General features: G+C 40.1%; 1 protein-coding gene across 1 annotated transcript in view; it reads left to right on the top strand.

Moving 5' to 3' along the window:
- Positions 1 to 11,351: 11,351 nt before the first annotated feature.
- The window catches only part of LOC117477040 (NXPE family member 3-like), a 45,863-nt gene continuing 44,643 nt past the window's right edge, over positions 11,352 to 12,571 (top strand). The window contains exon 1 of the mRNA XM_034123750.1: positions 11,352 to 11,562. The gene's annotated coding sequence lies outside the window, so the exon portion shown is untranslated. The remainder of the gene's footprint in view (positions 11,563 to 12,571) is intronic.

The following is a 12,571-nucleotide window of genomic DNA, read 5'->3' on the forward strand; positions in this document are numbered from 1 at the left end:
CCCCGTACCCGGAAGAATCAAATGGACAATGACGTATCTCCAACGAGGCATTTTGGGGAGGTATTTTCTGTGTTAGAGTTTTTGTCGCTACAGGGTGTACTTTGAGGGTTTTGACTCTGCACACCGTTTACATGCATAAAAACCTTCATAACACACAAGGGGACGGGTAATAACCGGAAAAGCATGACATGTCTCCTTTAATATTAAATGACATCCAACTTAACTTCAAAAGTCATACTGTATATTCATAAAAATATACCTCAGAAGATTTGAATGTGTTTTTTAAGGAACAGAAACCGGTTATTTTGATGATGGTAGGATGTTTATCAAAGTATTGGTGTAACACTGTTAATGTTGTCACGATCTGTCTGTGTTGTGTTTTGTCTTGTCTAGATCTGTCTTTGGTTTCCTGTTTTATTTTTGAAAATTATTCATCCCCGTCTTGCCTGTTGCTTCCTGTCTGTGTGTTCCCTCCTACCTGTTCCCTCCTACCTGTTCCCTCCTACCTGTTCCCTCCTACCTAATTACCCGATTGTGTTCACCTCTCCTCACCTGTGTCTTGTTTGTTTCATTAGTCCTGTGTGCATTTAGGTTCTGCTTTTTCTGTTAGTCTTTGTGAGATCCTTGTTTGTTGTTGACTGTGTTCACGGGGGAGATAGTTCTGCTGTGTTTGTTACTTGTAGCCTTGAAATAAAGGTATTATCTGTTAAACCTGCATTTGGGTCTTTCCTGCTTCGCTCAACACTGACAAATGTATTACACATACACAAGATGCTGTTTTGACATCATAATGATGAGTCAATGAATGTTTACTGTTTTGTGCTTTTAGTTGTGGGTTGATAAGTATGAGTTATTTTTTGGGCGAAAGCCTAAAAGGGTTATCATGGGTTAAGATCAATTCACACAACAAAATACTTAAAAAGAAAAACTCAACGAAATAAAAAAATGAAATAAGGAACTGCCCCATAATAAACTTTATTTAGTAAATGTGATGGGATGTATTGCCAACAGCCATGCAATTGCTCTGAGTTCTGAATGAATTGTATTGCAGAGCGACCTAAATCTAAGAAATACAAAATACTTGTGGGCAGTGGCGGCGCTAGGGGGTGGCTACTTGCGCTCAAGCCCCGGATGTTTTCTGAAAAGCCCTGAATGTTTCACTTGAAGCAATTTTTCACGTCTCGTGAGTAATGTGCAGTACCGGAGTCCAACGGAGAGGCAGCAGCTGCGGGACAGTAGCCTGCGTACTGCTTAGCCTTCCCTGCCCTGAAGAAGAAGTGATCCTTCGTTAGCTTGAAGAGTCTGATTTATGTGCTCCGCAGTAGCCCGGCCCGCTGCGAGGCTCCGGCGAGTTCACAGTTCATGAGCGTGTTCCTGTTTATCTGCAACAATGGAAATCACGCCGCAATGCACGTCGGGATGTTGGCAGCTCATCCCTTAAAACAGAAGCTTCAGAGTGATTATACTAAGGAGAAATATGAAGGGTCTATTTCAAGCTTGTTATGGAAATAAGTCATTGGGCTTTTCTTATCAACTAAGATGTGTTAGAAAATGTTTCCAACTTTAATTAAAAAATATATATATTTTAGTTATATTTTTCATTAGTTTTACCAAAATAATTTGATTTAATTGTATTTAAAATAAAATTTCCAAAGAAATAAATCCTTCGAATCTGCCTATTCAGTTTTTGTTTGAATGTGAAGGGTTAAATGAAAGAAGCTCGTCTCTGCGAGTTACTGTGAATAGAGGAATAATCAGTCCTGGAGTCTGGACTGCTCTAGTGGTCATTACTATGTCAGTCACAATAAGAGACAAACACACACTTCCTCCCCCTCTCTCTTCTCTGGTAGAGTAGCAGTGTATCTGGATAATCCTGCTGGCTCTCTGTCCTTCTACAGCAGGGGTGTCAAACTCAATTTAATCTCGGGCCACATCAGCATTATGGCTGCACTCAAAGGGCCGGTTGTAACTTTAAGACTATATAAAAATACATATATAAATATATATATAAAATAATGTATTATATTTCCTTATTGCCTCTGCATTGGATTATTATCTGATAGGGTGATAACTTCATAATTAACTACATCTGGAAGCATAAGTATAGGGCAAATAATTGACATTTAAATAAAAAAGAAGTGACATTTTGAAAAAAGGAAGTGACATTTTGAAAAAAGGAAGTGACATTTTGAAAAAAGAGTCAAATTCTGAGAAAAGTGCACAGTCTAAGAAAAAAAGGCATATTTGAAGAAAGAATTTTGAGAAAGTCTAATTGAGATGCATTGTGGGACATGTGCAATGTGCTTCTGTAAATCATGTACCCGTATAATAAACATATAGTATTCTTTGCAAGCTCTTGTGGGGCCACAGAAAATGAAGTCACGGGCCTTGAGTTTGACACCCCTGTTCTACAGAGTCTCCTCTGACACACTGATCCACCTCCTCACCTTCAGAACCACATTCACTGAACCTCTCTATGCTGGGTTTGGGTTCAGGTTCAGGTCTGGTTCCTCAGTGTCTCTGGTTCCTCTGTAGGTCTGAGAGTCTCTCCTGACGACAGAAACTGACTGCAGATCAGCTGCTGAAATCAGTTCAGTGTGTTCACCATCACACACACATCTGTCTCACACTCAGACACAAAACATTTATCTGATTTCATCCCTACGGCTAACATCATTTTTAAACTAACAAATAAATAACATTTCTACATTTACATTTGCTTGTTCTATATTTAGCTGTCTTGTGTAGGTTCAGAGAAACGTGTGATGTTCTTCGGGGTAACGGTGTGTTTCCTCTGGTCTCCTGTGGTGCCTTGTATCCTCTTTGAGCAGCGTCAGTGTTTGCTGCCATAAACTGATTCTGAATCCAGTTTGAAGCCACATGTTTACCATATGCAGTGTGGTATGCAATAATCAGAAATACTTTCTTTGTTTTGATTCAAAAGATGACGTATTGTTTTTATAATGGTACGAAACATCTGAAAACCAATTGCCTTCTTTAGCTTCCTCTTGAATAATACTGTAATGTAATAAATATAAAACTGATCTTTTTCTTCTAATGTTTCAAATTATTTTGAATAAAATATTTTCTTTTTATTCTGAGGCTGAGCTTTTGTTTTGTCATAAAGTAAAACTAGCACCAGAATCACTTCACACATCTTCTAACACCCCCCCCTACTGGTTTTACTACTACATATATTTTGAAGGATTAAATGCTAAAACATATTTGTGGAGAATATTCCATAGGCGCGTTCACACCAAGTACTTTGCAGTACTTAGTTCCGGCACTCAGTGCCCCGGCACTTTTTACCCCAGGGCACTTAGTACCAATCGTGTTCACACCGGAGTACTTTTCCCTGAGGGAAGATTACGCAAATGAGTCGCTGACGTCACTTCTTCTTCTTCTGCTTTGGGTTTACTGGCAGGCCACAAACCACTTCACGGCGAGTACAGTAGATGGCGGTATGCACCTTAAAGTTGTTTGCAATCCGCTACAAAAACAAGAGAAGAAGAAGAAGAAAAACTTCCCGCGTATACTGCGACGCCCACCCACTCGCTGTACATTAGGCGTCTGTTGTTTACCTTCCGACCTCAGACATGATGGAGATGGAGTCGACTGAAGTTGTGCTGTTTGTGCTCATGTTATACAGCTTTGTAACTGAGTTAATGCAGCCTGAGCAACTTGCGTACAATAATAAAACAAGCCGAGCTCGAGTGGTGGTGGAGAACGCTTTTGGCAGACTGAAGGGCAGGTGGCGGTGCTTGATGAAAAGAAACGACTGCAAGATGGACAAGATCAAAATCCAGGTGGCAGCATGTTGCATATTACATAACCTTTGTGAAAGTAATGATGAGTACAGGGACGAATGGACTGCCTTACCGGCGACCCAGCTTGATGGGCCAGCGCCAGCCATTGCCGAGGCTGGGGGGCAAGACACGCGCACAGCCCTTATGAGGCATCTGAACAGCGTGTAAATTGTAAACATTTTGACAATAAAGCTGATCTTTTGTACAGTGCTTTTGTTTCTCTCTTTTATTTTCCAGTCAAGACAGGCAACATTACAATAGTGTACACAGTGTGGCAATATAATAACAATAAACTGTGCCAGGTGGGTTGTATGCACAGTAAATAGGCTCAGCAGCAAACCCACCTTTATTATTTATTATATATCTTCCTGAGACCCACTGCATCCGTCTGCCATAAACACTATGGAAACATACATTTTGTGTTGTGTAAAATGGGGGGGGGAATTAAAAGTTTGCAAATCCCCATGTCCTCGTCAGAGGACAATCATAAAAACATTTAGTTTTAGGTCAAATAATATTTAAAATAATATAAATTATCATATTTGTGTATGTGCCCCTGCCATTCCTCCACAAGGTTGCAACATTGATGATAAATAAATGACAAATAAAGCTTCGCCAGTTTATAACCGATGAAACATGATGGTATCAGAATAATCACTTACATGTGATGTATAGGATGCTACACAGGTCACTAAAGATAAAGTGTCAGGAGAGATAAGCAAGATCCAGGATCTGTTTAGGTTCTCTTTATTGCACTCTCAAGACATAACAGTAAATAGAAGTTCACATTTTTAATGTAAATAAAATAGAAGTTGTACATGTAAGTTAACATTATCAATATAAAATAAAGTGTCAGTTGTATCAAGACTATATAATAACAGTAATAACAATAATATAAAATAAACTGTCCCAGGTGTAGGGATAGGCTCAGCAGCATACACACCTTAGTGCAAAGTTGTGTGTCAGTATTAATAAAAACAATGCAAAATGAACTGTCCCAGGTGTAGGGATAGGCTCAGCAGCAGACATTGTTAACAGTGGCAACTATAGGGAGGAAGACCTGTTGGCTTTCACTAGCTGGAAAAGCACTTCCAGAAACCCATTCTGAAACGTGGTTTGTCGCTCATCCTGCACCGACACTTCATCCTGGTGCTCCTGGCGCTCCATCTGCCGCTTCAACACTTCAGCCTGGCGCTCCATCATCGTGAGCATCTTGTCCTCCGTTTCCTGGGCCTTGGTGAACAGCACCATCTGATCCCCGTGCATCGACTCTTTCACCACGGCACGCCGGTCCTCCAACGCCTCGACGGTGTCAAAGAAATTCACATCCCGTGCCCGCTTTCCTAAGAGGGAAAATAAGCAAGATACAAGATCTGTTTAGTCGCCATGTAGTTTTACAACATACTAGGAATGTGTTTACAAGTCAACATTGGACAGGGAGCAGGCCGGGACAAGACAGTGTACACAATGCAGGTGTATAGTAGAAGATAATATAGGATCAAATAGCATAAAATATATATATATATACACACACACACTGAGTGTGTGTGTGGAGCTGCCGCTCAAAGTGCCCTTATTTATTGTTTTGTATTTTTGAAGAGTGCTTCAAAAATACAAAACTAGTCATGTATGCTACAGGACAAAGTAGTCCTGTAGCATACAGGACTACTTTGTTTGTAGTTCTGTATGCTTGAACTTTGTTTAATGTTGTTGAGGCAAGTTTTCTTACCGGAAGTCATGTGACCTCTAGCCCGGATGTTTACAATGTTTGTGAGAGAGTAAAAACGGCATGAAAATGTGTAAACGCCGGTCTAGGCGAATACGTTTTCACGCTGTTTCATAATTGTACCAAGAAGTAAAATAAACGTGATTGTGAACATCAGTTCGATGCGTAACGTTCTTTCAAGACCAAGTTACAGTGTGTGTACCTTTGCGTTTGGTTGCTGGTAAGGGGGACGAGCAAGCGCTGTGATCTGGAAGGGAAAGCTCGCTTGTTTCTAATCCTGAGAGTTGTCCAGCCTCGCCTGAAACACACGATTAGTTCCATGAGTGAAGCAAATTACAGAAACACTGCACAGTTATTCACAAGTCAAAACGTTTTCATAGCGGCCGAGAATATCTTGCTTGCTAGATGTTATTAGCTAGCTCGGGGCCGGTGTTAGCCAGTTCAGCCTAGCATGGCTAGCTTGATCTACTGAGCAAATAAAAGTACATCTGAGACCATTATTGTGCAGATTAACCTGTTAAGCACCAAGCCTGTTTTTCATGTTTCAGGCTCGAAAATGACATGCCCAAAACAAATGACTACAACTTAACTTCTAAAAGGGTTATATGAATAATTTCTTTTATCAAAGCAAGGTTACATCTGTGAGTTGGATGTAGAAGTGTCAGAATCAATATAAATGGTTTTTATTTTAAAGAAAATTCCGATTTTACATAGTAAAAAACTGTGTCCGTCCAAAGATTATTTTTTACAGATAGTGAAAACTACCCTTGGATGATGGGTTAGTAGACTAAAAGCTTTAGGAATCCAAAGTACAACATATAATAAGTACCCTGTATCAAGATTGATGCAAAACAAGTGACATTTGACCTTTTTAGAGAGGTTTAGCCAAAACCACCCCACCTCTGAGGTGATTTGGGTGAAAATGGTTTTTTGTCCATATCTCTGGCCCCCCTTGCTCGATTTTGATGGTTGACACCTCTTTCTGACCGTTAGAGCCAATCGAATCGAAGGGGGAGGCTCACACACACACTCATTGTGAAGAGAAAAGGTGGGGGCTGCGCGCATGTAAATGTGGAGCAGAGTGGAGCTACATTCTAGCTCTGGCATTTGGAAACAAAAAAGCAGTTTTATTGCTTATGGACTATCAGAAATAATTTCAAAGAGGGCACAGATACATTGGATGAACCTATGGATTAACTGCAGCATCGTTTTTTTATCGTTTTAATGCCATTGAAGACCAGTTTTGACCAAGGTAAGCCATGTTAGCGTTTCTAGCTACTTAGCTCCACATGTTATGATGTACGCTTTCGTTTATAGCGTCGCAAATGTTTATCACTGAGTGTTGAGGTGGGCACCCCTAGATTCAGTGTCTCCAGGACAACAAAAACGAGTGGTTGGCTGTGCATCTAGAATAAGTAATAAGGGAGTCATTGTGAGTTTAAGTGCCGTTTTAGGTTACATTTTTTCGCTCGTGTCTAATTCAGAGGCTGAGTGCTAGCATTGTGGGTTTTTTTGGAAAAAAAAAATTAAAAAGATCAGTTAGCTGAGTTTTTTCCCGTTACATGGATATAGAACATTCATAGTTTTATTAAATATTAAGATTCCTTAGACGTTGTTTCCTGCAAATGACGCGTTTATCCGCCCGGTACCGGGCGGATTGTGCGTAACAGGTTAAAACCCCAGTGCATGTAGTTGATTTTACCTTCGTCGTGGTCGCCCATTGAATCCGCCGTTTGAGCGGCCTCCCACACCATCGTGCCCGAATCGAAGGTCGATGCTGTCCCGGAGAAAAGGTCTGTGGCCTAGCAGAGCATCCAAGCGCTCATACCATTTACTGGTCTTCCGGTCGTTACCACACCGACACCTCCTCATCACTCCACCGCTTCGATTATTTATTGATGCTTGCCATAACTGCTTTCAAAACAAACTACTCTCCGTTGGTGCACTGGGTTTTTGTAGCGAGCAAATAAAATGGCGGCTCTACAAAACATTTCAGAGTTTTACGGGGCGCGGTTTGCAATTCGCCAAGCCAATCAGAACTGGGGCACTTTTTTCCCCAAGGAAAGTACCATCTCTCAGCAGGCACTAAAAATGGGGGTGAAAGTTCCCGAGATTAAGTACTCTTTTTGGTGTGAACGCGACATAAGGGGTACTAACGGAACTAAACGCGAAAAGTACGGTGAAAAGTACTCCGGTGTGAACGTGGCTCATAACACCACAGTGAAGTGCTAACAACAACACTTGGATGCTCTCCTTTCGGTTATAGTTCAACACTTATTTTGAACATTTAACATTATTATGGTGGTTTTAAAATAATAAATGAGTCCCCTGTTGGACAGTTGTGTGTCACGTTAAATGTGTTAAAATACACATTTCTTCTGTATTTTATTTCCACATTTATTTATCCTTTTAATGTATTTATTAATACATATATTTATACATTTATGTTTCTATCAGTTTATACTTATGCCATGTTCTGTCCTCCATACTAACCCCTTCACTGCTGTTCAATCCACCTTTAGTTCCACATCAGTTATTAGATTGGGTTTCACATGACAGATTATTAACCCTTAAATGTATAAACTCACCCTTTGTATCAGTGATGAAGTAAATGGAGGCCCAATTCCAAACCACACCCACTCCCCCTCCGTCTGAAGTCACACTCAGAGCTGAACGAGGCCCCTTCCTTTCAGACGGAGGGTGTAAATACAGCAGCAGCTTTGGAGCAAACTCCCCTCTCTCTGGCAGCAACAGGAAATGCCGTAACCCTTCGTAACAATGGTTTCAAATCAGCATCTCTTGGATAAAACATTTGGATACAAAAAAAAAAAAAAAAACTCCAAAAATCTTAAAGGGGACCTATCATGCAAAATGCACTTTTGTACATCTTTTATACATGAATATGTGTCCCCGGTGTTCCAGGGAACTCACCAAGTGTCAGAAAACACAACCCTCTCTATTTTCCTCCATACCCAAATCTCTAAAAAAGGGGCTGCAACGGATCTGATAAAAACTGATCCAGATTTGAACACTGTCCTGACGTCAGGACGGTGGCGCTACGGCTATTGGGCCAACTCCACCAATCAGGAGGAGACAGCCACGGCCATTGCCGTTCGAAAGCGCTGGAGACGCTGTAGTACATATGCCAGGCCAGTAGATGGTGCTGTTCTCACTGAATCAGCCCTTGCACAAACAGAGCTAAAACATGTCAAATTGAGCAAAATGAGGCATGGCTAAAATGCATGATCTGTTTGGTATTTTGAGAAAAAAAAAGTATAAATATGCCTTATATAGGTATGGCCCTACACTATATTATTCAAATATAGCATGATAGGTCCACTTTAAATTGTGTTTATTATGTTTAACAGTCTGTAAATATACACAACTTTATAATATAATGCACACATTTACCGTTTTCTAGACTACACATGGGTATGATCCTGAGTTAAAAACAATACGAGGGAACAGGAAGTTGTTAACATCTGTATGAAGATATTAAACATCTATCTTGTTGTTCAGTTTATCAGTAAATGTTGGAACTGTTTGTAAGCAGCGTGTTTCCTGACGGACACACACACGTTGGTCGGTCAGGTGGAGCAGCAGATGAAGTCAGGTGATGCAGACTCTCTTGATAAAACACTCCCCCTCCACACTCGTTGGTTTGGAACTGCACTTAAAGGTCTCCTATTGTACTATTTTTAAGCATATATTATAGGTCTCAGATATGAAAAACATGTCTCTGAAGGGTTTTGCTAACCCTCTGGTAGAGTAGCAGTGTATCTGGATCTTCCTGCTGGCTCTCTCTCCTTCTACAGAGTCTCCTCTGAAACACTGGTCCACCTGCACACCTTCAGAACCACATTCACTGAACCTCTCTATGCTGGGTTTGGGTCAGGGTTCTCGTTTTGTGTTGATTTCTCTTCGGTGTCTCTGTGTCCTCTGCAGGTCTGAGAGTCAATTTTCACACTTATATATACATATAATGATATACTATGTAACATTTCTACATGGAATTGTGTGAAACGAGATGCTGACAGCAATGATCCACAGAATATTTTTTTTTCTTGTTTTGATTGAGAAAATCACATTCTGTTCGTCAAATGATAAGCAACATTTGAAAACAATTAGTTTGGTAATTTCTATGACATTTGAATTATTCTGTAAGGTAATGAGAGTTGGACTGTCCTATATTTGTTAATTTTTCTAAAGACTTCTAATAAAATATTTTATTTTTTCTTTATTACAATCTTTTATTTATTCGTTTACTTTTGTCTTTCCTACGTTACGTATATGTTTATTTATGTAGCACATTCAAAGACAGCACATTTAGAATAAAGTGATTCACAAAGAGATCAAATAAAAACACAGTCATGGAAAAGAAGACCTGGTCCTATGAACTCATGTACCCTTCATCGATTCCCAATGTGTTTTCTAAATGTATTATATGATATTAACACGTTCCTTTACCATACCAATTCATCTGTTACTGATAAATAATTGAGGGTTATTAATTATCAATACATATATCTGGTGCCCTCTGTGAGGCCCAATGTGAAGCAGAGTTTTTTTTTAAAGAGATTTCATAGCCTAAACTTCAGAAGAACTATGTAATAACAAGTTTCAACAGGTTGCTCTTGTTAGCGCAACACAGAGAGTAAGAAATCCACTATTCCGTTGAAAACCCATCACACATTTAAAATGAGAAAAAGATTGTCTGAGACCACCCACCAACACCGGTGCACAATGGAAAGATTCCTGCACAAAATGTCAGAAACTGTTACAAGGAAGTTCTTCCGTCAGCACGGTCTGGACTTGGCTGAAGCTGCTGTCTGCAGGTCGACAATGTGATGGTCTTTGTGGTCATGTGACCCTAAAGAGTCCTGATGTTGTTTGTGTGCAATAAGGAGGGCAACGCAGGACCTGTGGAGGAGAACTGTAGGCACAGATGCTTTGGCACAAGCTGTTGTTGACAGTTCTGCTGTGAAAGTGGCCGTGTCAGACCTGACCTTTGCCTCACCTACCTCTATTAAGCTTACCATTGATAAAAAGAGGCTACATTGGCTGTGAATGGAAAGGATGTATGTTTCCTTCTTTGTTGTTACAGACATGAAACTAGATAGAACATTCTGAACTTTTGACCTATACACACACACATTCTAGATGGTGCAATAAAAGCGTAAAAGTTCCAGCTACCACCTTGAGAGCGGTTACAGCGGGTATGAAGACAATGAGGCACAGGATGCAGGCGGCCTGTGCACAGATTTTAATCAACTTCCTGGGCCAGAGAATCGTTACGTATATGTTTATTTATGTAGCACATTCAAAGACAGCACATTTAGAATAAAGTGATTCACAAAGAGATCAAATAAAAACACAGTCATGGAAAAGAAGAGCTGGTCCTATGAACTCATGTACCCTTCATCGATTCCCAATGTGTTTTCTAAATGTATTATATGATATTAACACGTTCCTTTACCATACCAATTAATCTGTTACTGATAAATAATTGAGGGTTATTAATTATCAATACATATATCTGGTGCCCTCTGTGAGGCCCAATGTGAAGCAGAGTTTTTTTTTAAAGAGATTTCATAGCCTAAACTTCAGAAGAACTATGTAATAACAAGTTTCAACAGGTTGCTCTTGTTAGCGCAACACAGAGAGTAAGAAATCCACTATTCTGTCTAAACCCCGTCACACCACCACCAACACCGGTGCACAATGGAAAGATTCCTGCACAGAGACAAGCTGTCCTTATTTGGGGAGACGGCCTGACGCAGAGAGGGAGGAGGAAGAATACTATAAAGAAGGAGGGAGAAGAAGGAACAGGACGGCTTGAGGACATTTGACTTGTGAACCTATTGCTATTGTATTTGGACTTGTCGTCTTTATTATTTTTTAAGGATTCTTTTTAATCCTCAATTTTTGTTAAAACCTTAATAAATCCGGTTTGTACTTTGTACACTTCGACCCAAACTCCTGGTCTCTCTCTCGTGGTATCTGAAGGTATCTGCTTGGTCTTAGAGTGAGGTAAGAATACCCTTCCTTGGAAAAGGCTGACATTAGTTGATAATTTGGATTTAAATTGTTTAAGGGGAATAGAAACTCTGCTAAGGTTAAACTATAGTTTCACATTGGTTACTGTGGTTGATGTGGTTGACATATGCTCTGCTGATGTGGTAATATCACTGCTGTGATATTGAATATTTGACTCTGGCTGGTGATGTCACTGCTGTGACATTGATGTTTGACTTTGGCTGTGTTTGATATTACATTTGCATTGTTTTGATTGATATATTTGGGGATCAAGAGAGGGTGGGGTTAGGGACTGTGGGTTCTGAAGCTGCCCTAATTACCAGGGAGTCTCCCATTAACAGAGGGATTCTCCTCCAGGGGCAGTTTTGATACTGCTCTGGGGGTTCTACCAGCCCACCAACACCTACTACACCATACACACCATTTTGCTATCCTAGCGGTCGGACATCCGTGGCTGGAGTGCCAGAAATAGGGATACGACGGTGTTAGAGGCCACGTTGTAAACTCCCCCCTAAGCAGATTACGTTGATCTTGCATGTAGATTCTGGGGGGTTTTGAAGTCATAAAAAGATTGGACGGCCGTTCACCGGAGCCTTATCAGCACCGGAGTTCGGTATCGGAGACGGCCTAGGTATTAACATTTGTTTGTTGTATCGAAGTTAGATTCCTTTTCACTGTCAAAACATTAAAATATCAATGTGGGGTGGAACTCTTTCTATAAAGTGAGGAAACAGACTCACTGTCTTCAGTTCAATTCTGTTTTTTTTAGAATAACAATGCATCAAACTCTGATTGTCTGCAGTAACTTCTTTTTTTAACCTGAGGAGACTCTAATATCCTGCAGTGATCTCACAAGTGTTAGATCTCACAAGATTATTATAGTGGATCTTGTTGTTTCAAAGATATAAACTAATACTTCCGTCCACTTGAGAAAATAAAGATTTTAGCTATTAATATAGTTAATTTATCCAGTTAATAACCTCAAATTTGCATCTAATTAAGA

This window comes from Trematomus bernacchii, unplaced genomic scaffold (genome assembly GCF_902827165.1).
Source record: "Trematomus bernacchii unplaced genomic scaffold, fTreBer1.1, whole genome shotgun sequence".
In the NCBI taxonomy this organism is placed as follows: Eukaryota; Metazoa; Chordata; class Actinopteri; order Perciformes; family Nototheniidae; genus Trematomus; species Trematomus bernacchii.